The sequence below is a fragment of the Zingiber officinale genome, chromosome 1A, assembly GCF_018446385.1.
Source record: "Zingiber officinale cultivar Zhangliang chromosome 1A, Zo_v1.1, whole genome shotgun sequence".
Taxonomy (NCBI): domain Eukaryota; kingdom Viridiplantae; phylum Streptophyta; class Magnoliopsida; order Zingiberales; family Zingiberaceae; genus Zingiber; species Zingiber officinale.
The window spans coordinates 20,320,567-20,336,529 of NC_055987.1; positions in this window are offsets into that span (position 1 = coordinate 20,320,567).

Here is a 15,963-nt window from a genome sequence, read left to right on the forward strand (position 1 = left end):
GCCCGCTCATCTCGAGAGGATCAAGCTCAACTCAACTGACTGGGCCAATTAGAAAAGGAGCTTCAAGAGGCTTAGGCAGCGAGTAAAGTTGATTCAGAGCGGGTACAAAAATCAGAAGCCACTCTGAAAACCACCGAGGGTAGGCTCCTCTCAGAGACGACTCACTGAGTGAACATAGTAGCCGAGCTGGAAGGAAAATTTATCGAAGTCCAACATCTCTTCGTCCAATTAGAAGCAAAAATTGCACATGCTGTGGAGTTGGCAGCTCAAAGCCAATTTGTGTCCGAGCGGTAGCAAAAGTTGGACGCTCAAGGAGCCGACCTACAATCCCTCCGGGTAGACTTAGAAGTCGACCAAAACACTCTAACTACCTTAAAATCTGAAGTGTCTACCTTTCTTCAAAGCTAACAGCCATCCGGGCAAAGCTAGCGGCTTACCGAGCAGGGGAGGATGAATACTTTAAAACTAGGAAAACAACCCTCCTTCAATTAATGGACTTCAACGTGTTGATCGTCAACTCTATTACCACAACTCTTCTTCATGGAGTCGATGGTACAGTGACACAGCTTAGGGAGAGGGGCTACTTGGCATCCGAATCTCTAGCACGTTTCTTGGATCGCCAAAGGCTCATGAAGGAGAGACCGCCCAGCCTATTTCCTATCTTAAAATAGTTTTTGTAACTTCTTTTTATCGAATAATTCCTAGGTGATGTTTTCCTTCAAGTAATATAAGATTCTATTTGCTCCAACTTATTTCTAGTTTATGTTTGATTGTCTTACTCTCAGTCTAATGTTATGTACTTAGTAACTTAAAAGTCCTGTTGTTTGACCCAAGTGATAAGATTGCAACTGCTTGATCGGATCTCTACCCGATCCGGAAAATTTATCCGGTCGAATTTATAATAAAGATCGCTCAAGGATAGAGCCTTTACAAGACGCATGAAATTAAGTTCGTTCGGGGCTAAGATTGACCATACTATAAGGTGCGGCCGTCCTTTAGGTCGATCGGCTACTGGGTAAAACTCACTTAATCATTTGAGAGATGAAATCTTAAAAACCGGTCCAGGCTTTAAGACCGACCGAGGTATAATTGCCTTAAGCATCAAACACTAAAAATAAAGGTTTGTCTCAAGACGTGTGCCGATAGTTAGATATGATACTTAAATAACAATTAAATAATAAGTGTTATTGGAGAAATAACCTTATAGAATTTTCTAAAAAAAATTAATTTTTTTAAAGATTTTAACGGAGATCGTATGCCACGTTTAAGGGGATGAATCAATTAGGATTAGAGAAAGCCTGTTTGGAATATCACATAAGTGGGAGTTAATTGATTTAATTAACTTAAAGTTGTTATTATTAACCTAAGTATATAAACCTAGGTATTCCTTTTCCTCCGCCCGAGCCTTTCTTCCCCAACTCTTCATTGCGCCCCTCTCCCTTTTCTCTCGTATCACCACCATCGCCCCTCTCGTCGACCACCAATCGCCGATGCTGACATCCATAGTGAGTGACCATTGCCAACACTGTCAGCCATCCCATTATCGTCGATCGCCTTTCCCGTGCAACTCTCCCTTAACGCCAAAGCAACCTGCATAGCAACGCCTTCACTGTGGGAAGGAGGGAGTTGCCAATCTCCTTTATTCCGTGCCCTATTTTCTCCAATTCATCGCCACGAGCAGCAGTCTCTTGATTGTTGACACTGCAGTTTCTTCACTGGAGCAGTTTCGAGGTCGGCACCACCAACCGTGGTAGTGGTTAGTGTCATGGCTACCACAGGGGGTTAGCTATCCTCCCTCTCCCTTCCATCGTCGAGGCAGACCCGACATCACCGTGCCCTAGCTTCGGCCATTATTTCTGACAACAGCTACCTTGTGTTAGATCAGATAAGTGCGATAGGGGGGGGGTGAATATCGCGCTCTTTTAAAACTCTTCTTTTTATTTGGAAATCAGAATCGTGCAGCGGAAAGTAAAAAAGACAAGTTTGTTTACTTCGTTTGGAGTCTAGGTCGACTTCTACTCGAAGGCCCACGGTCCTTGACCGCACCGATCGGCAATCCACTATAACCCTTCTTTCCGAAATTCTCGGAAAGAAGCAGATCGTACAAATGAGCAAGATAGTAACAATCATACTATCTTACTAATGAAATAATACAATGCAAGTTAAGAGTTAATATACCGACAAAATGTAGAATTTGAAGCTCGGTCGATACTTCCGGATGGAGTAGTTTGAAGAGTTGCAGTGAGCTTGCAGTACGAACAGCTTGCGCAGAGGTGAGCCTTTTTGTAATTAGAAAGTTATATCTGCCTCAGACCTCGAGCCCCTTTTTATAAGTGTCTTTGAAGTTCGGTCGACCGATCCCTCTGTTCGATCTACCGAACCAACTCCCTTCCTTCCTGGCTGGAGTTTAACGCTGGCTCGATCTTTTGCATTAACTGCTCATTAAGAGTTCGATCAACCGATCCTTATTTTCGGTCGACCAAACAAGCTCCTTCCCTGTTCGTCGAGATTTACCGAGATCGACATTTAATGCTGCATTAATATTGATTGGTTCGGTCGACCGATCTATGGGTTCAGTCGACTGATCAACTTTATTTCCTTTTGCTTCTGATCGATGCTGATGAATTGGCCTGTGCTGAGTCAACTTGGTTCGGTCAATCGATCCCTACATTCGATCGACTGATCCGACCGAACCTGCGATACAGAGTTTAAACAAAGTATCCCTGCAACACAAAGATTAGCATAGTAATATATATAATGCTAGACAGTAGAACTGTCTAGCATTATAATATTAGATAATAGAATTGTCTTGATCTCAACTTGGAAACCTTCCCGGTTTCTTCAGTTGGATCAACGACCTTAGGATGTTTCCTTCAGGAACCCGACCTCACTATCGCTCCTCCAGTTGTTTACCTCAACATACTTGTCAAACATGATCCTCTAGACATGTTTGGACTTTGCCTGCTCAGTGTATGATCACTTGATCCACTAAAACCTTTCCTACAATACAATATTAGCCAACAACAATAATAGTAATACAGAATACAATGGTAAACCTAAGCCTAAATTTATCGAGATCTGCTGGTCCGGTCGACCGCGCGCGGTCGACCAGAAACCATCCGATCAACCTTGCTTGGAGTTTACTCCTTCAAGACTTCCCGTTACCTAAGGTTACCGCCCCTTAGGATTTTCTCAACCTGACTTCACTCACCAGTACTCAGTATTCGGCTACCCAGAGATCAGGTCCTCTAGACCTATCCACCTGGCTTCCACGATATACCGAGATTTTCCTTGCCTCAGTATTCGGCTACCCAGGGATCAGGTCCTCCAGATCTATCCACATGACTTCCACGATATACTGAGATTTCCCTTGCCTAGCCTATAACTAGGACTTTCCAAGACTTAGTTGACTTCTCACCCTTGCCTAGCCATGACTAGGACTTCCCATGATCAAGCTCCATTAAATATACTTAAACATATTTGTCGGGCATTAAAATCTTGGAGGTCGATTGCACCAACACCTTGTTGTCACCTTGGAGGTAATCAACTAACCCTAGTAGATGATTTGAGTGATTGATCTGTGATCAGCATTGATTTAGGATTATTTGATTAGGAAGGCAGCAAGCTTCTCCGACTACGAGTCCTACAGCGGAGCATCCATATTTAGGTGAGTTTTAGAGTTGGTTTCATTTCTAAATTGGATTTGATTAGGGTGATAATTAATGGTGATTGATTGTGGATTGGATCATTAATTAGGGTTGATGATTTAGTTAAACCAGATTCGGCTAATGAATTAGATTAATTATCATATTTGAAGGTTAGCAATTGATCGTGTGGATGAAGTATGTATATTGGGTTTATGATGCTTAGTAGTTGTTTAATGGATTAAATCATAGGATGAGTGGATGAGAAGAAATAAGAGATTAATTGAAGTTAATCATTAATTGAGATAATTAATGATCATTCGATAGGGGTTCCCTTAGTTATTTTGGGTTTTGAATTTAGCTAGTTGTTACATTTGTAATTAGCTAAATTGTACATCATGTGATCTGTAGGACTTTGATTCGAGACGAGCGTCTCGACGTGGGATTGTTTAGCACGATCGATAAATTAAGATAGATACTTTTAATTGGCCTCTATAGTTCATTGAACTTGATGCATGATTATTTTTTATGATGAATTAGATTGCTTTACCTTAAATTTATTTATTGTTATCCGTCTTGATCTTATCTGCTTGACCTTTGAGATAATCTAGTTAATGCTTATCCAGTCTTAACTTTGGATATCTATACTCTGTAGAGTTTACACGTATGTTATGCACTATAGGAGATATCATGTTGGTTAATTATATGCATGCAGCATGTGTTAGTATTAGCCCTAGTACCAATTATGAGATGATTATAAAAGGCTCATTTTGTATCATATATCATTATTAATAAAAGGCAAAGTTGGTTATTATATTTATTTCAGTTCAGTGCCAATTGAATAAGTATAATAATATCCTTAGGTAGTAGGTTCTTATCTACAATATATCAATTGGTTGAATTGATAGTGAGATATTATAGATATACATAGAACACTACTCTTAACTATTCCTAGTCAAGCATTAATATGCAAGGATAATATTAATGCGTTGAGACGAGATATAGTACTTAATCTCTAATCTCATGTCGGATGAGATATCAGGTTGACACATGGATATATATTAGAGAATATATACTGAATGACCCTCCATGAGAATGTTTCATGGATCGTTATATAAGTGTCATAAACATTCTCCTATTGAGTATAAACCAAAATCTTACATAAAGAATATGGTAGCTATCTTCCAATAACATCAAGGTATATAGGTGGTGGACATCACAAAGCCGCATACAATGAATTTATGAGGATGTGAGTAATGTAGATGAGATATATCTTCATATACGAACTCGATATATCCGGCGATTAGTAGGTGAAGAATCAAATCCATGTCCATGCTCAAATGAGTCAATATGCGATATTGAGCTTATTTGATTGAGTGTGTCTACTTGATCAAGAAACAAACAAAGATTGATAAGAGGATGACACGATCCTCTGATCAATCTAGATATGAATAGAAGGATTGAGTCATAAAAGATAATAAACATGGAAAGGTTAGGTCGGATTCCGACATTCTCGTCACTTGGGTAATGATGCATTGCTAGATGCCACTCATTGTTTCCAAAATGGTTTTAGATACATTACCAACGTTACAAGAGCATATTGGGTCACACACAAAGAACATGTTGATTTGGAGATGGATTATGGGGTTAAGTTTAATTCGATTATACATTGAGTTAGACTATTAGAATTCGGATTAGACTTATTGAGTCGGGTTAAACTCGTTTATTGTTTATTGGGTTAATGGTTGTGGTTAATGGTTAATCCAATATTCTAAATTCAACCCATTAAGATTAATGAATATTAATAGAGATTAATATATCATTAATCAAAAGGAAGATCAAGAGACAAAAATATTTTGCATTCATTGGATGAATATAAAAGTCATTTGTAAAAGTAACCTTTAGATGAAGTAACCTTTTTGGTAAGGTAGCCTGTTTGGTGAAATAACCTATTTGGTAAAGTATCCCTTTTGTGAAGTCACCTTATATAGATGAAGTGACCTTTTGGGTGGGTGTGCTCTTCTTGGTTTTTGCTCTTCTTCCTTCTTCCACTCTTGGCCAAAACTTTCACAAGAGGTTGCTAGCACAACCTTTGGTTGTTTCTTTCTCCATTTCGTGAGTTCGTGAGATGGACGAAAACGTGTTCGTGTGGATACCATAGAGGCGCGGACGTGTTGATCGCGCTGAGATCTACATCCTAAAGAAACGTTGCTGTCGGAATTGCGAAGGGCACGCAACAAAGGTATAACTTTTTCATGTAGAAAATTAGTACTTAGTATATGGTTTCCTTCTGCATGGATCTTCTGGATAGGAACTTATTTTTCCGCTGCGCTTTTCGACGTGTTTAGCACTATAGTTCCTTACAGTGGTATCAGAGCCATTTGCAAAGGTATATACTGTTGGTGCGGGAAGCATCAAACGATCGAACCTAAGTTTTAATAATGACAAAGGGTTCAAAGTTAAGTCGTCTTGTGATCTAACAGTTTGAATGAGCTTGTAGGAAAAGTCCTAAGTGTACTTAGGCAAAAGTCGTAGCTGCGGTTAGGCAGGTGGAAAATCCTAGGGGGTGGTAACCCTAGGTCATAGGGGGTGGTAACCCTATGCAGAAAGTCTTGGCGGGTCGAGAGCTTCAGGCAAAAGTCCTAGGGGTGGTAACCCTAGGTGGAAAGTTCTGGTGTCGCGAACTAAGTGGAAGACTGGACGGGCCGGGAAGCGGGAGTCTAGCAGAAAGTCCGGATGCTTCGAACGCTGAGCAAAAGTCTAGTCGATCTAGAGGATCGCATTGGCAACAGGTAATCTCCTTAGTGGAGTAGGTGAGGACGCATTCCCCGTAGAGAGAACAGTCGGCGTCGGGTCGACGTAGAATTTTTAATTGGAAATCTGAAGTCAGACCCGGACAGTCCGATGACTGTCAACTATCATTTGTTATATTGTCTCTGTGCTAACTTTGTTTTGCAGGGTATGTGTTTGGGACTAACACATTTTGCAGGAACAAAGAAGCAACCTTGGCCTCGGATGAACAGTGTCCGAGGCACCTCCATTGAGCTTGGAGGCGCCTCAGATGCAAGCCGAAGCCAGCTGTCCAGAGGAGCTGGAGGCACCTCGGATGAAGCTGGATGTGCCTCGGACCAAGGCTGGAAGGCACCTTGAGGAGGCTTGAAGGCGCCTTGAACCAGATAAGGTTCGACCTGGTCTGTGCTGATCCACCCGTGCGACTCGGCGGGTTGGAGGCGCCTTAGACAGGCTTGGAGGAGCCTCCAACATAGTATAAAAGAGGGGTTGAGGCAGCAGCTCAGAACAACAATTTCTAAGTGATCATGTTACAAAGTGCTGCTTCAAAAACGTCCTGAAGTGCTGCTACAAGTTCCCGATGACCCGGAGATCCGAAACAACCATTCTGTCGTCGGTATAATTGTTTTTTAATTACTGCATTGATTGTAATTCATTTGTAACCTTTTACCGAGCTTATAGTTGTTGCCCACAAAAAGTGATCAACGATCGCGGACCTTGGAGTAGGAGTCGCCACAAGCTCCGAACCAAGTAAACATCCTGTGTTTGCATGTGTTCTTGTTTTCTCTTTTATTTCCTCTGCATTTAATTACTCATATTTTACGATTTCAAAACGAAATAGCCACGAGCGCTATTCACCCCCCTCTAGCGCTTCTCGATCCAACAATTGGTATCAGAGCGAGGTCGCGTTGATTTGGTGCAACCACCAATCACGCAATTTTTTCTTCGTGTGTTTTCGATTTTACGGAGTCAATTAGAATCTAGCTTAATAGCTACATTCTAATTTTTTTTACGAATTGGTTTTTGCTCAAAGTTGGTGCAACACCACTCGAGCTCGTAATCTTAACTTTATTTCCCACACTGCTAATCCAAGACCTAGTCTTGGGACGTTTCTTTTCCCTTTTATTTTTGCATACTATCAATGGCCCAACAAGAGGGTTTTAGCACCGTTCATCCCCCGCTCTTCACCGGAGAAGATTTCGGGTACTGGAAGGGGCGAATGGAAACGTTCCTCAAAATCCAGTTCGAAACGTGGATGATCGTCAAGACGGGATTTCAACTACCAACTGACGAAGACGGCAAGCCTACACCCTATGAAAAATGGGAATCAACCCTAATCAAGAAGGTGGAAGCCGATGCCAGAGCGACCTGCACCCTCCAGTGCGGACTGACCAAGGAAGAGCTCAACAGAGTTGGACCGTTCTCCAGCGCAAAAGAGCTATGGGAGAAGCTGATCAAACTCCACGAGGGCACCTCCGACACCAAGGTTAGTAAGAGAGATTTGTTATTTAATAAATTATATAATCTAAAGATGTAGGAAGGAGAGACAGCAAGTCAACTCTATGCTCGCATACAAGACATTCTCAACTCCCTCCATGCGATCGAGCAGAAAGTCAAAAATCGGGATATTATAAGGTACGTTCTAAATGCTTTTCCAAAGAGTAGATTGTGGGCATCAATGGTAGATGCCTATAAAGTCTCCAAGGACTTATCTTCAATTAGACTAGATGAATTATTTTCTGAATTCGAACTGCATGAATAGACTAATACATAGCCAACCGAGAAGGGTATTGCTTTGGTTGCAGGTACCAGTCGAACACGCAAACCAAGATCACGGCGAAGAACTGAACCGGAGTCAGAAGATGAACCCGACTCAAATGATGAATGCGACGAATTGACCTCCGAACTCGTGAATCTTGTGAAGAAGCTCTACAAGAAGAAGAAGGGCTTCAACAAGAGAGACCTAAAGAAAGCAATCCAATCCAAGGAGAGTCAACCAAGCTCAAAAGTCAAGTTCGAGGTAACTTGCTACGGGTGCAACCAGAAAGGGTACATCAAGGCCAACTGCCCAAATCAGAAGGATGTAAAGAAGCAGAAGAAAAAGAAGGTACTGAAGGCGACATGGGACGAATCCTCAGAAGAAGATACCGACGACGAACTCGATCAGACGAGTCTCCTCTCATCGATGGCCCGGGACCAGATCGTTGTGTCCGAGAGCGAGAGCGAATCGGAAGCCGAATCTGAACGAACCCACGGATCCGTATCCGTTTCCGAAGGGCATGACACCGCAGTAAGTATTCCTCGACTTAATAATTTAGTTAATTATTTATTACGCAAATTAGCAAAATCAAACCTTAGGGTCAAGTCACTTCTAAAGGAAGTAGCAATTCTTAAAGAAGTGACTAATTCAAAAACCTTGCCTAACCCAGCTCAGATTGGAAATTCAACTCAAGTTCAAAAACTTGAGGAAGAAAATTCCAATATGAAAAATCAGGTCAAGGATTTGGAAAAGACATTGGAACGGTTTTCTTTGGGCTCCAAGAACCTTGGCCTAATTCTTGGGACACAAAGAGTCGTTTACAATAAAACTGGGCTAGGATATAAAACCAAAAAGAAATATAGATCTTATCTATCCTTAGTAAACAGACTAAATAGCAAATCAGCCCAAGCATGGGTACCCAAGTCCAACTTGGTTAATCAAGTTGGACTTGGTCAATATTGGGTCCCTAAGAATCAAATACATTACCTCGATAGACCATATCGAGGTTATGATCCAGGGGGAGCTAGAAGAAAAACAATAAAAATAAAATTAAATTAAAATCCAAAATTAAAATTAAATTAAAATTAAAATTAAAATTAACGTTAAAATAAAAAAAAATTTAAATTTAAATTTAAATTTTGAAATTCAAATTAAGATTAAATTAAAATCTAAAAGTAAAATTAAATTAAAAAATCAAAATTAAAATTAAATTAAAATCCAAAATTAAAATTAAATTAATATTAAATTAAAATTAACGTTAAAATAAAAAATTTAAATCAAAATGAAATTTAAAATTTAAAATTCAAATTAAAATCCAAATTAAATCTAAAATTCAAAATGAAATTAAGTTTTTACAAAAATCTTAAAAAATCTAAAGGCAAGCCCCAGAATAGCTGACACCTCCAAAACTTAATCTACTCGACAAGGGTAACTAAGAGTACTACCCGGCAGGATAATTAAGGTTAGAATAAAAAGGGCTAGGTTTAACTTGACTCATGGTACTGGTGAAGTATTAGATGATAGTACGTTGGGGAAGCTTAGTCATTGCATGTCTAGAGAGATATGACTTCGATCTCATACATTTAACTAAGTGGAACTGACCGAAACTATCTTTTATAAATCCTAACCCGTTAGTCATTGAATGAATGATAAGATACTGATAACAAAAAATTAAGTAAAAAAAGTTTGATCTAATGAAAGCAAACAAAAATCCACCTACCTGGAGCCTACAGACATCCTTCCTGAAATATCCAAAATGTAAAACAGTGTTAATAGTAAACTATCAACGAACTGAATAAACTACCATGAAATGTAAAAAGTGACTGTAACAGGAAAGAGAGCTACACTGAAAATAAAAAGAAGAGAGACAAGTGTCAGAAAAATTTAAATGCAAGAAATCAGAAGAAAAGAATATGATATAACTATACCATCCAGTCATAAATTTCTTTGACACCCAACTCTGAAGAACAACACCACATGCCTATAAATAACAAGGCTAAAAGTTACATCAGGATAATTTAGACAATGAAAAAGTTAGAATTGTTAGTTATTATTCCTATTTATGGAGTTACATAGCCAAGGAAAGAAAGAGGGTAGAAAAAATAATTTAAAAGGATGTATTCTCCAATACAAGTCATGGGGCAGTTCAAGGTTCACATAATTATTTATGATATTTTCACTTCGTTATGTCCAAACGTTAAGCATTCTCAGTACTTAATACAAGTTTCATCTTCTATTTAAAAAATAAAATTAAAAGAATAGTCATCATTGTACAGATGAAAACAGGCGAGTATTTTTGCAGTGAGTTAAAGGCTGTGTCAAATTCCAATTTTTGTTACACATTTATTAATATTTTAACTTTGTTTTACACAACTTATCTTCGCAGAAGACGGTCATAAATGGCTAACGTGCAAATTGAGCTGTAACATACAAATTATATACACCCATGGCTCTGCTCTTTGTATCCTGTGATGGAGGTGTAGCTATAGAATGCGTGTCTAAGCCTACCTGAACCCCGAAAGCTATTAAATTGCATACCAACATACCAACTAATAATCAAAACTATGACCTTCTGTATCGACATGGCTATAATCCCTTCTGTAGATGATCACTCTATTTCATGTGGCAAAAAGCGATTCGTTCGTCCCCAGCACCCCCGTCAATTCGTCCCTAGGCCAACACGGAGGAGGTAAATCACGGGTGGCTACTAGCCATTAGTGCAAATAGCCAAGACATGGGGGAGGTTATGCTCGGTCATGCCGAGTTTCGACCCCAAGACCTCATGTAGCAACACCCCATGTCTTAACCATCGCACCGCCCCGAGGATTTAGGGGTTCATTTACTTTGCTCAAAAGTAGTTAACTTTCTCTGCCATCCAGCTAACTAGAAACTAATTGATGGAAACAAACAATGATCCTAAGCAAAATTTTACCAAACTCGACTTATCCAACTGAAAGAGCACAAATCCGATACGAGAAGCACCTAAAGACAACTAAAAAAATGCCCCGCTATAATCTTGCCCAACTTTTCTCCCGATCTAAATTGGAACCCTAACTGACCGCATCAAGGCTAACAAAGAGGCCATAACCCTAGACACTATTAGATCTGGCAGGCACGCACCTTCCTGGTGGAGGAACTGGGAGAAATTGGGGGTGCTTTGGTTGGGTCTTCAGGGTCCGCCGCCTGGCTTAGCGGAATTGAGGTGGATTCCATCTCTTCCGCCATGTTTTTTTCCCTATCCTCAGCGTGCTTTCCCTCTATCTCCCGATCTCGACGCCGACGCGGAATAGCGAGACTTGACAAAAGCCCTAGTCGTCTTCATCTTGCCTCCCTCCGCCGCTACTACTCTGAAACCCTAAAAAACAAAACTAACTTGTCACCTCTCCTTTCTCGAAATACGAAGAAGGGTTCCTCTTCTTACCCAAAGGGAGGAGGTGGAGGAGATGCGTCGTGAGTCATTCCTGATTGGGAGAGGAAGAGGCGTCGATCTAAGAAGGGGAAGAGGGAGATGAAGCTGAGAGAGATGGTTGTATACGGTGCACAGCGCGATATATGTTTAGGTTTGGAGGGAAGAGTGAAGTGTTGTAAATTTCAGTTAAGTATTGGTGGAAAAATTAAATTATTTTATTTTATCATAGACACCGGATTTTAAAAATCACTGTTAAAATCGGTGTCTATTAACAAAAAAAAAAGGCGCTCATACACATCGACTTAAAAAACCGATGTCTATGAGCGAAAATCTGCGCTTATAGACACCGGGTTTTGGAAAAATCGGTGTAAAATACTCAAAGACATCGGTTTTTGCTTAAAACCGCTGTTGTTCCACTGATGTCTATAAGGGTTTTTCTTGTAGTGAGACCAAGGTTTTGTACTAAGTTCAATGGGTAGGACTATTTGGAAAACCTCGAAGGCATGATTACTTTAATGATGTCCTTGTGAGTCACCATAGCCCAGAAGTTTATTCAAAGAATGTCTATTTGTTGAATCCAAAACTAAACCTAAATCTAATACAAAGTTAAACCAAACCCCAAAAATTGAACCTAATTCATCTCACATAATTATAGAATTCCCTGAAAACTTAGATTGGGTGAGATGACTAAGGACAAATTAAAATTAAATTAACATTAAATTAAAACTTAAAATTAAATTAACATTAAATTAAAATTTAAAATTTAATTAACATTAAATTAACAGCAAAATTAAATTAAATCAAAATTAAAATTAAATTAACAGCAAAATTAAATTAAATCAAAATTTAAATTAAATTAACTTAAATATTTGTTTCAAACTTAAATTAACTTAAATATTTTTTTAGAATTAACTTAAATATTTTTTCAAATTAAATTAACTTAACTATTCTTTCAAACTTAAATTAACTTAAATATTTTTTCAAATTAAATTAACTTAAACTTAAATTAACTTAATAATTTTTTCAGAATTAACCTAAATATTCTTTTAAACTTAAATTAACTTAAATATTTTTTCAAACTTAAATTAACTTAAATATTTTTTCAAATTTAACTCAACGTTTTCAAAATTAAATTTGATCCTGTCCGAAAGTTGAATCAATGGACGCTGGGCACATGGCGCTTTCCGGTTGCTGACGTGGGTCTTCGAATGCTGGTGCGAACTTCCGGCGATCCTGCAAAGAAGTCGGGCTGAGAAAGGGTTCCCGGCGACGACCCTTAGACGCTTAAGTCAGGCAGGCTAACAGTAAAGAAGTGGCTCACAAAATTATAGAACGTGTACCTCCGGCGAAGTATAAGGCTCCTTATATAGAGCGATGAAAGAGCTCACGCACACCTACCGAGACACATACGTGTCCTTAGCCCATACCTCGGTATGTGTTTGTCAGAAAGCTTACCTGACACCATACTACTACAGTCCAGGCACGTCGTCGATGGGACAGCAGAACACCTTGCCGCCAGATTTGGAGTATGGCCTAGTCATAGGACTTGACAGTTGTCACAAGATGTTCCATGTCCTTCTCTCCCTACTCCATGCCGGGACGCCCGGCCGGCCGGCACTCATCTCTCGTCCGACCGGTCGACATTCGTCTCCCGTCCGGCCGGCCGACACTCATCTCACGTCCGGCCGGCCGGCACTCATATCACGTCTGGCCCTCCATATACATCGGTATGCTGGGGAGATCCACGGTAAGGTACTATGTGGGGACTGCTAGCAGTATGTTACAGGCGCCCGGCCGGATGGTTGTTCTTTCGGGTAAGGGCTATTGCCTGGTGCTCGGCATGTCCTGCCCGCTCCTCGGCTCAGGGGGTCGACCCCCCCTTTGACTCCGACTCCACGTCGTCGGACCCCTAATGGGGTCCCCCGCTCTAACCACGGATCACTTGCCTCCCCTCAAGTCTAGTCGAAGGAGGCGAAGTCCGACCGACTGGACTGCCGACCGACCGAGTAACGACCGCTACATTAGTCCGCTCGGCCAGCTTAGGATGCTCATCCGCTCGGCTTGTATTCCCTGTCAAGTCCGTTCGGCTCTATTCCCGAATCCATGTTAACGCTTTTCACGCTGCGCGTGCGGTAGGGGCGTCATTAAATGTGACCTGTATCTCGCGACACGTGGCGATCTCGCTTTGTCAGGTATGGCGGTGGCGTTACCTCCGATGGGATAGCCGCCGTTTGAAATGAACAGCCGGATGATGGCCTCGTTCTTCACGACCTGAATCGGACGGTGGAAGCCGCTATGCCGACGTTATAAAGCTCGCGACTTCTCTTCTTCGCCGCATTTCGGCTTCATCGATCCCCGACGCCCGCTGCTCTTTCTTCTCCGGCGACCTTCCCCGAGGCCCCTTGCGACCATCCTTTGCTCGTAAGCCTTTCTTTTCCCGCTTCCTCCCTCCTTTTCTTTCTGTTAGTTGTCTCTATCATTCTGCCACCTTCATGACTTCACAGCCGACCGCCGGCGCTCCCGGTCTTTGGTACACGACCATGGAGAGCCGGTTTGACGAGGAGGACGCGCTATGCCTCGCTCGGACCTATGAAATCCCTGCCGACCACCACATAGTATTAGCCACTCCCGCCGACCGGCCTCATGAACCGCCGCCCGGCACCGTTCTTTTCTTCCGAGACCAATTTTTGGCTGGGCTACGCTTTCCACCCCATAAGTTTTTCTTGCAAGTTTGCAACTACTTTCGCATCCCGCTCGGCCAGCTAGTCCCGAATTCAATCAGGTTGCTGAGCGGAGTGGTAGTTCTGTTTAAACTGAACAACATCCCGTTGGACCCCAAAGTGTTCCACTACTTCTACTACCCTAAGCAAGCCAAGTGGGGTACATTCGTTTTCCAATCTAGGATAGGTTTTGTCCTTTTTGATAATATGTCGAGCTCCAACAAACACTGGAAGGAGCATTTTTTCTACGTGTGTTTCCCCGAGCCACCGGCCTTCCGTATCAAATGGTAGACGGCGATGCCAGCGCAACCGGAGCTCGGCAAGTTTAGGGGCGATCCAACCTACCTTCATGCAGCTGACCGGCTGGTCGGCCAGCACTATCACATCGACAAGCTGCTCCTTCCGGGAGTACTGTATATATTCGGCTTGTCTTCTATCCCAGCCGATCTGTCTTGCAGCATGAGTAAGTTCTCTTATCTTCCCGTTTCTTTTGTTCTAATTGATTTATTCTTTGTTTCTGCAGCCGAAGTTATGTGGTGCGCAAACGCTACCGAGCGGCTGAAACTGCGAGCCACTGAGATCGAGGCGGCCAAGAATAGGGAGGTCGTCGAGCGGAGCTTGGCCTCAGCTGGTCCGGCCAGCGGAGAGGGTGAGGGGACTCAGAGTGTCCCCGAAGCCTTAGACGCTTTTGCCTCACTCGGCGAAGCTGCAGGCGATATAGAGCCTTCTACTCAAGTCAAGGTAGAGGGTCGTTCGGCCGACGAAGTTCCCCTGGCAGCTCGGAAACGCAGACAGCCAGAGCCAGCCTCTCAACCAACTCCATCTGATGAACCGCCATCCGAGCAGGGCGATGAAGCTCCAGTGCTATCCGGGACGGTCTCTATAGAGAGTACCCCCACGCCGCGCGGCTCTCCAAGGGCTACCTCTGAGGTACCACCCGCTAGTCCTCCGCGAACCATGCGTCGCCTTAGGCGATTGGGCGACCTTCCTTCCTCAAGTGGTGAGCCGTCCGGTAAAGAAGCTGCGACCCAGGGTGATCCGAGCGGCCCGAGATTGATAAAAACTATCCTACGCCTTCCGTCGGAGGAATATATGGCGGCTGCTGATCGGCCAGTGGTCCCCGAGCAGCATATCACCCTCACGGGTCCTCTTGCCAAAGCCTGGGAGGATGCTCGGCTCTGAATTACAATGATGACCCCCGGTCAGCTAGGCGACAGCAATCTACAACAGGCGACCGGGGTATGTTCTTTTGCCTTGTTAGTTATTTGGATTTAGTTTCTAACTTGCTCCTGTCCGTTTGCAGAATTGGGTGGAGCAGATTGCTATCAGCAATCGCCTAGCCGAACTGGAAGACGAGCTGAAAAAGCTCAAAGCCGCGGGAGAAATCAGACAGTCAACGACCGCTCTAGAGAAGGCAAAAAAACTGCTGGAAGCCGAACGGGGTAAGTCTTCCGGCTTGTCGAGCGAAGTGGCTCGACTCGAGGCTTTGGTCAAGCAGCGGGACAAAGAGATAAAGACCGCGACCACCCGGAAGCGCCAAGCCATCGACAACATGGATATGATGAAGGTAGAGAACCAGGGGCTAGAGCAGAGAGTGAAGGAATTAGACGCCTTGCTCAAGACTGAACGGGAGGGCCGTTC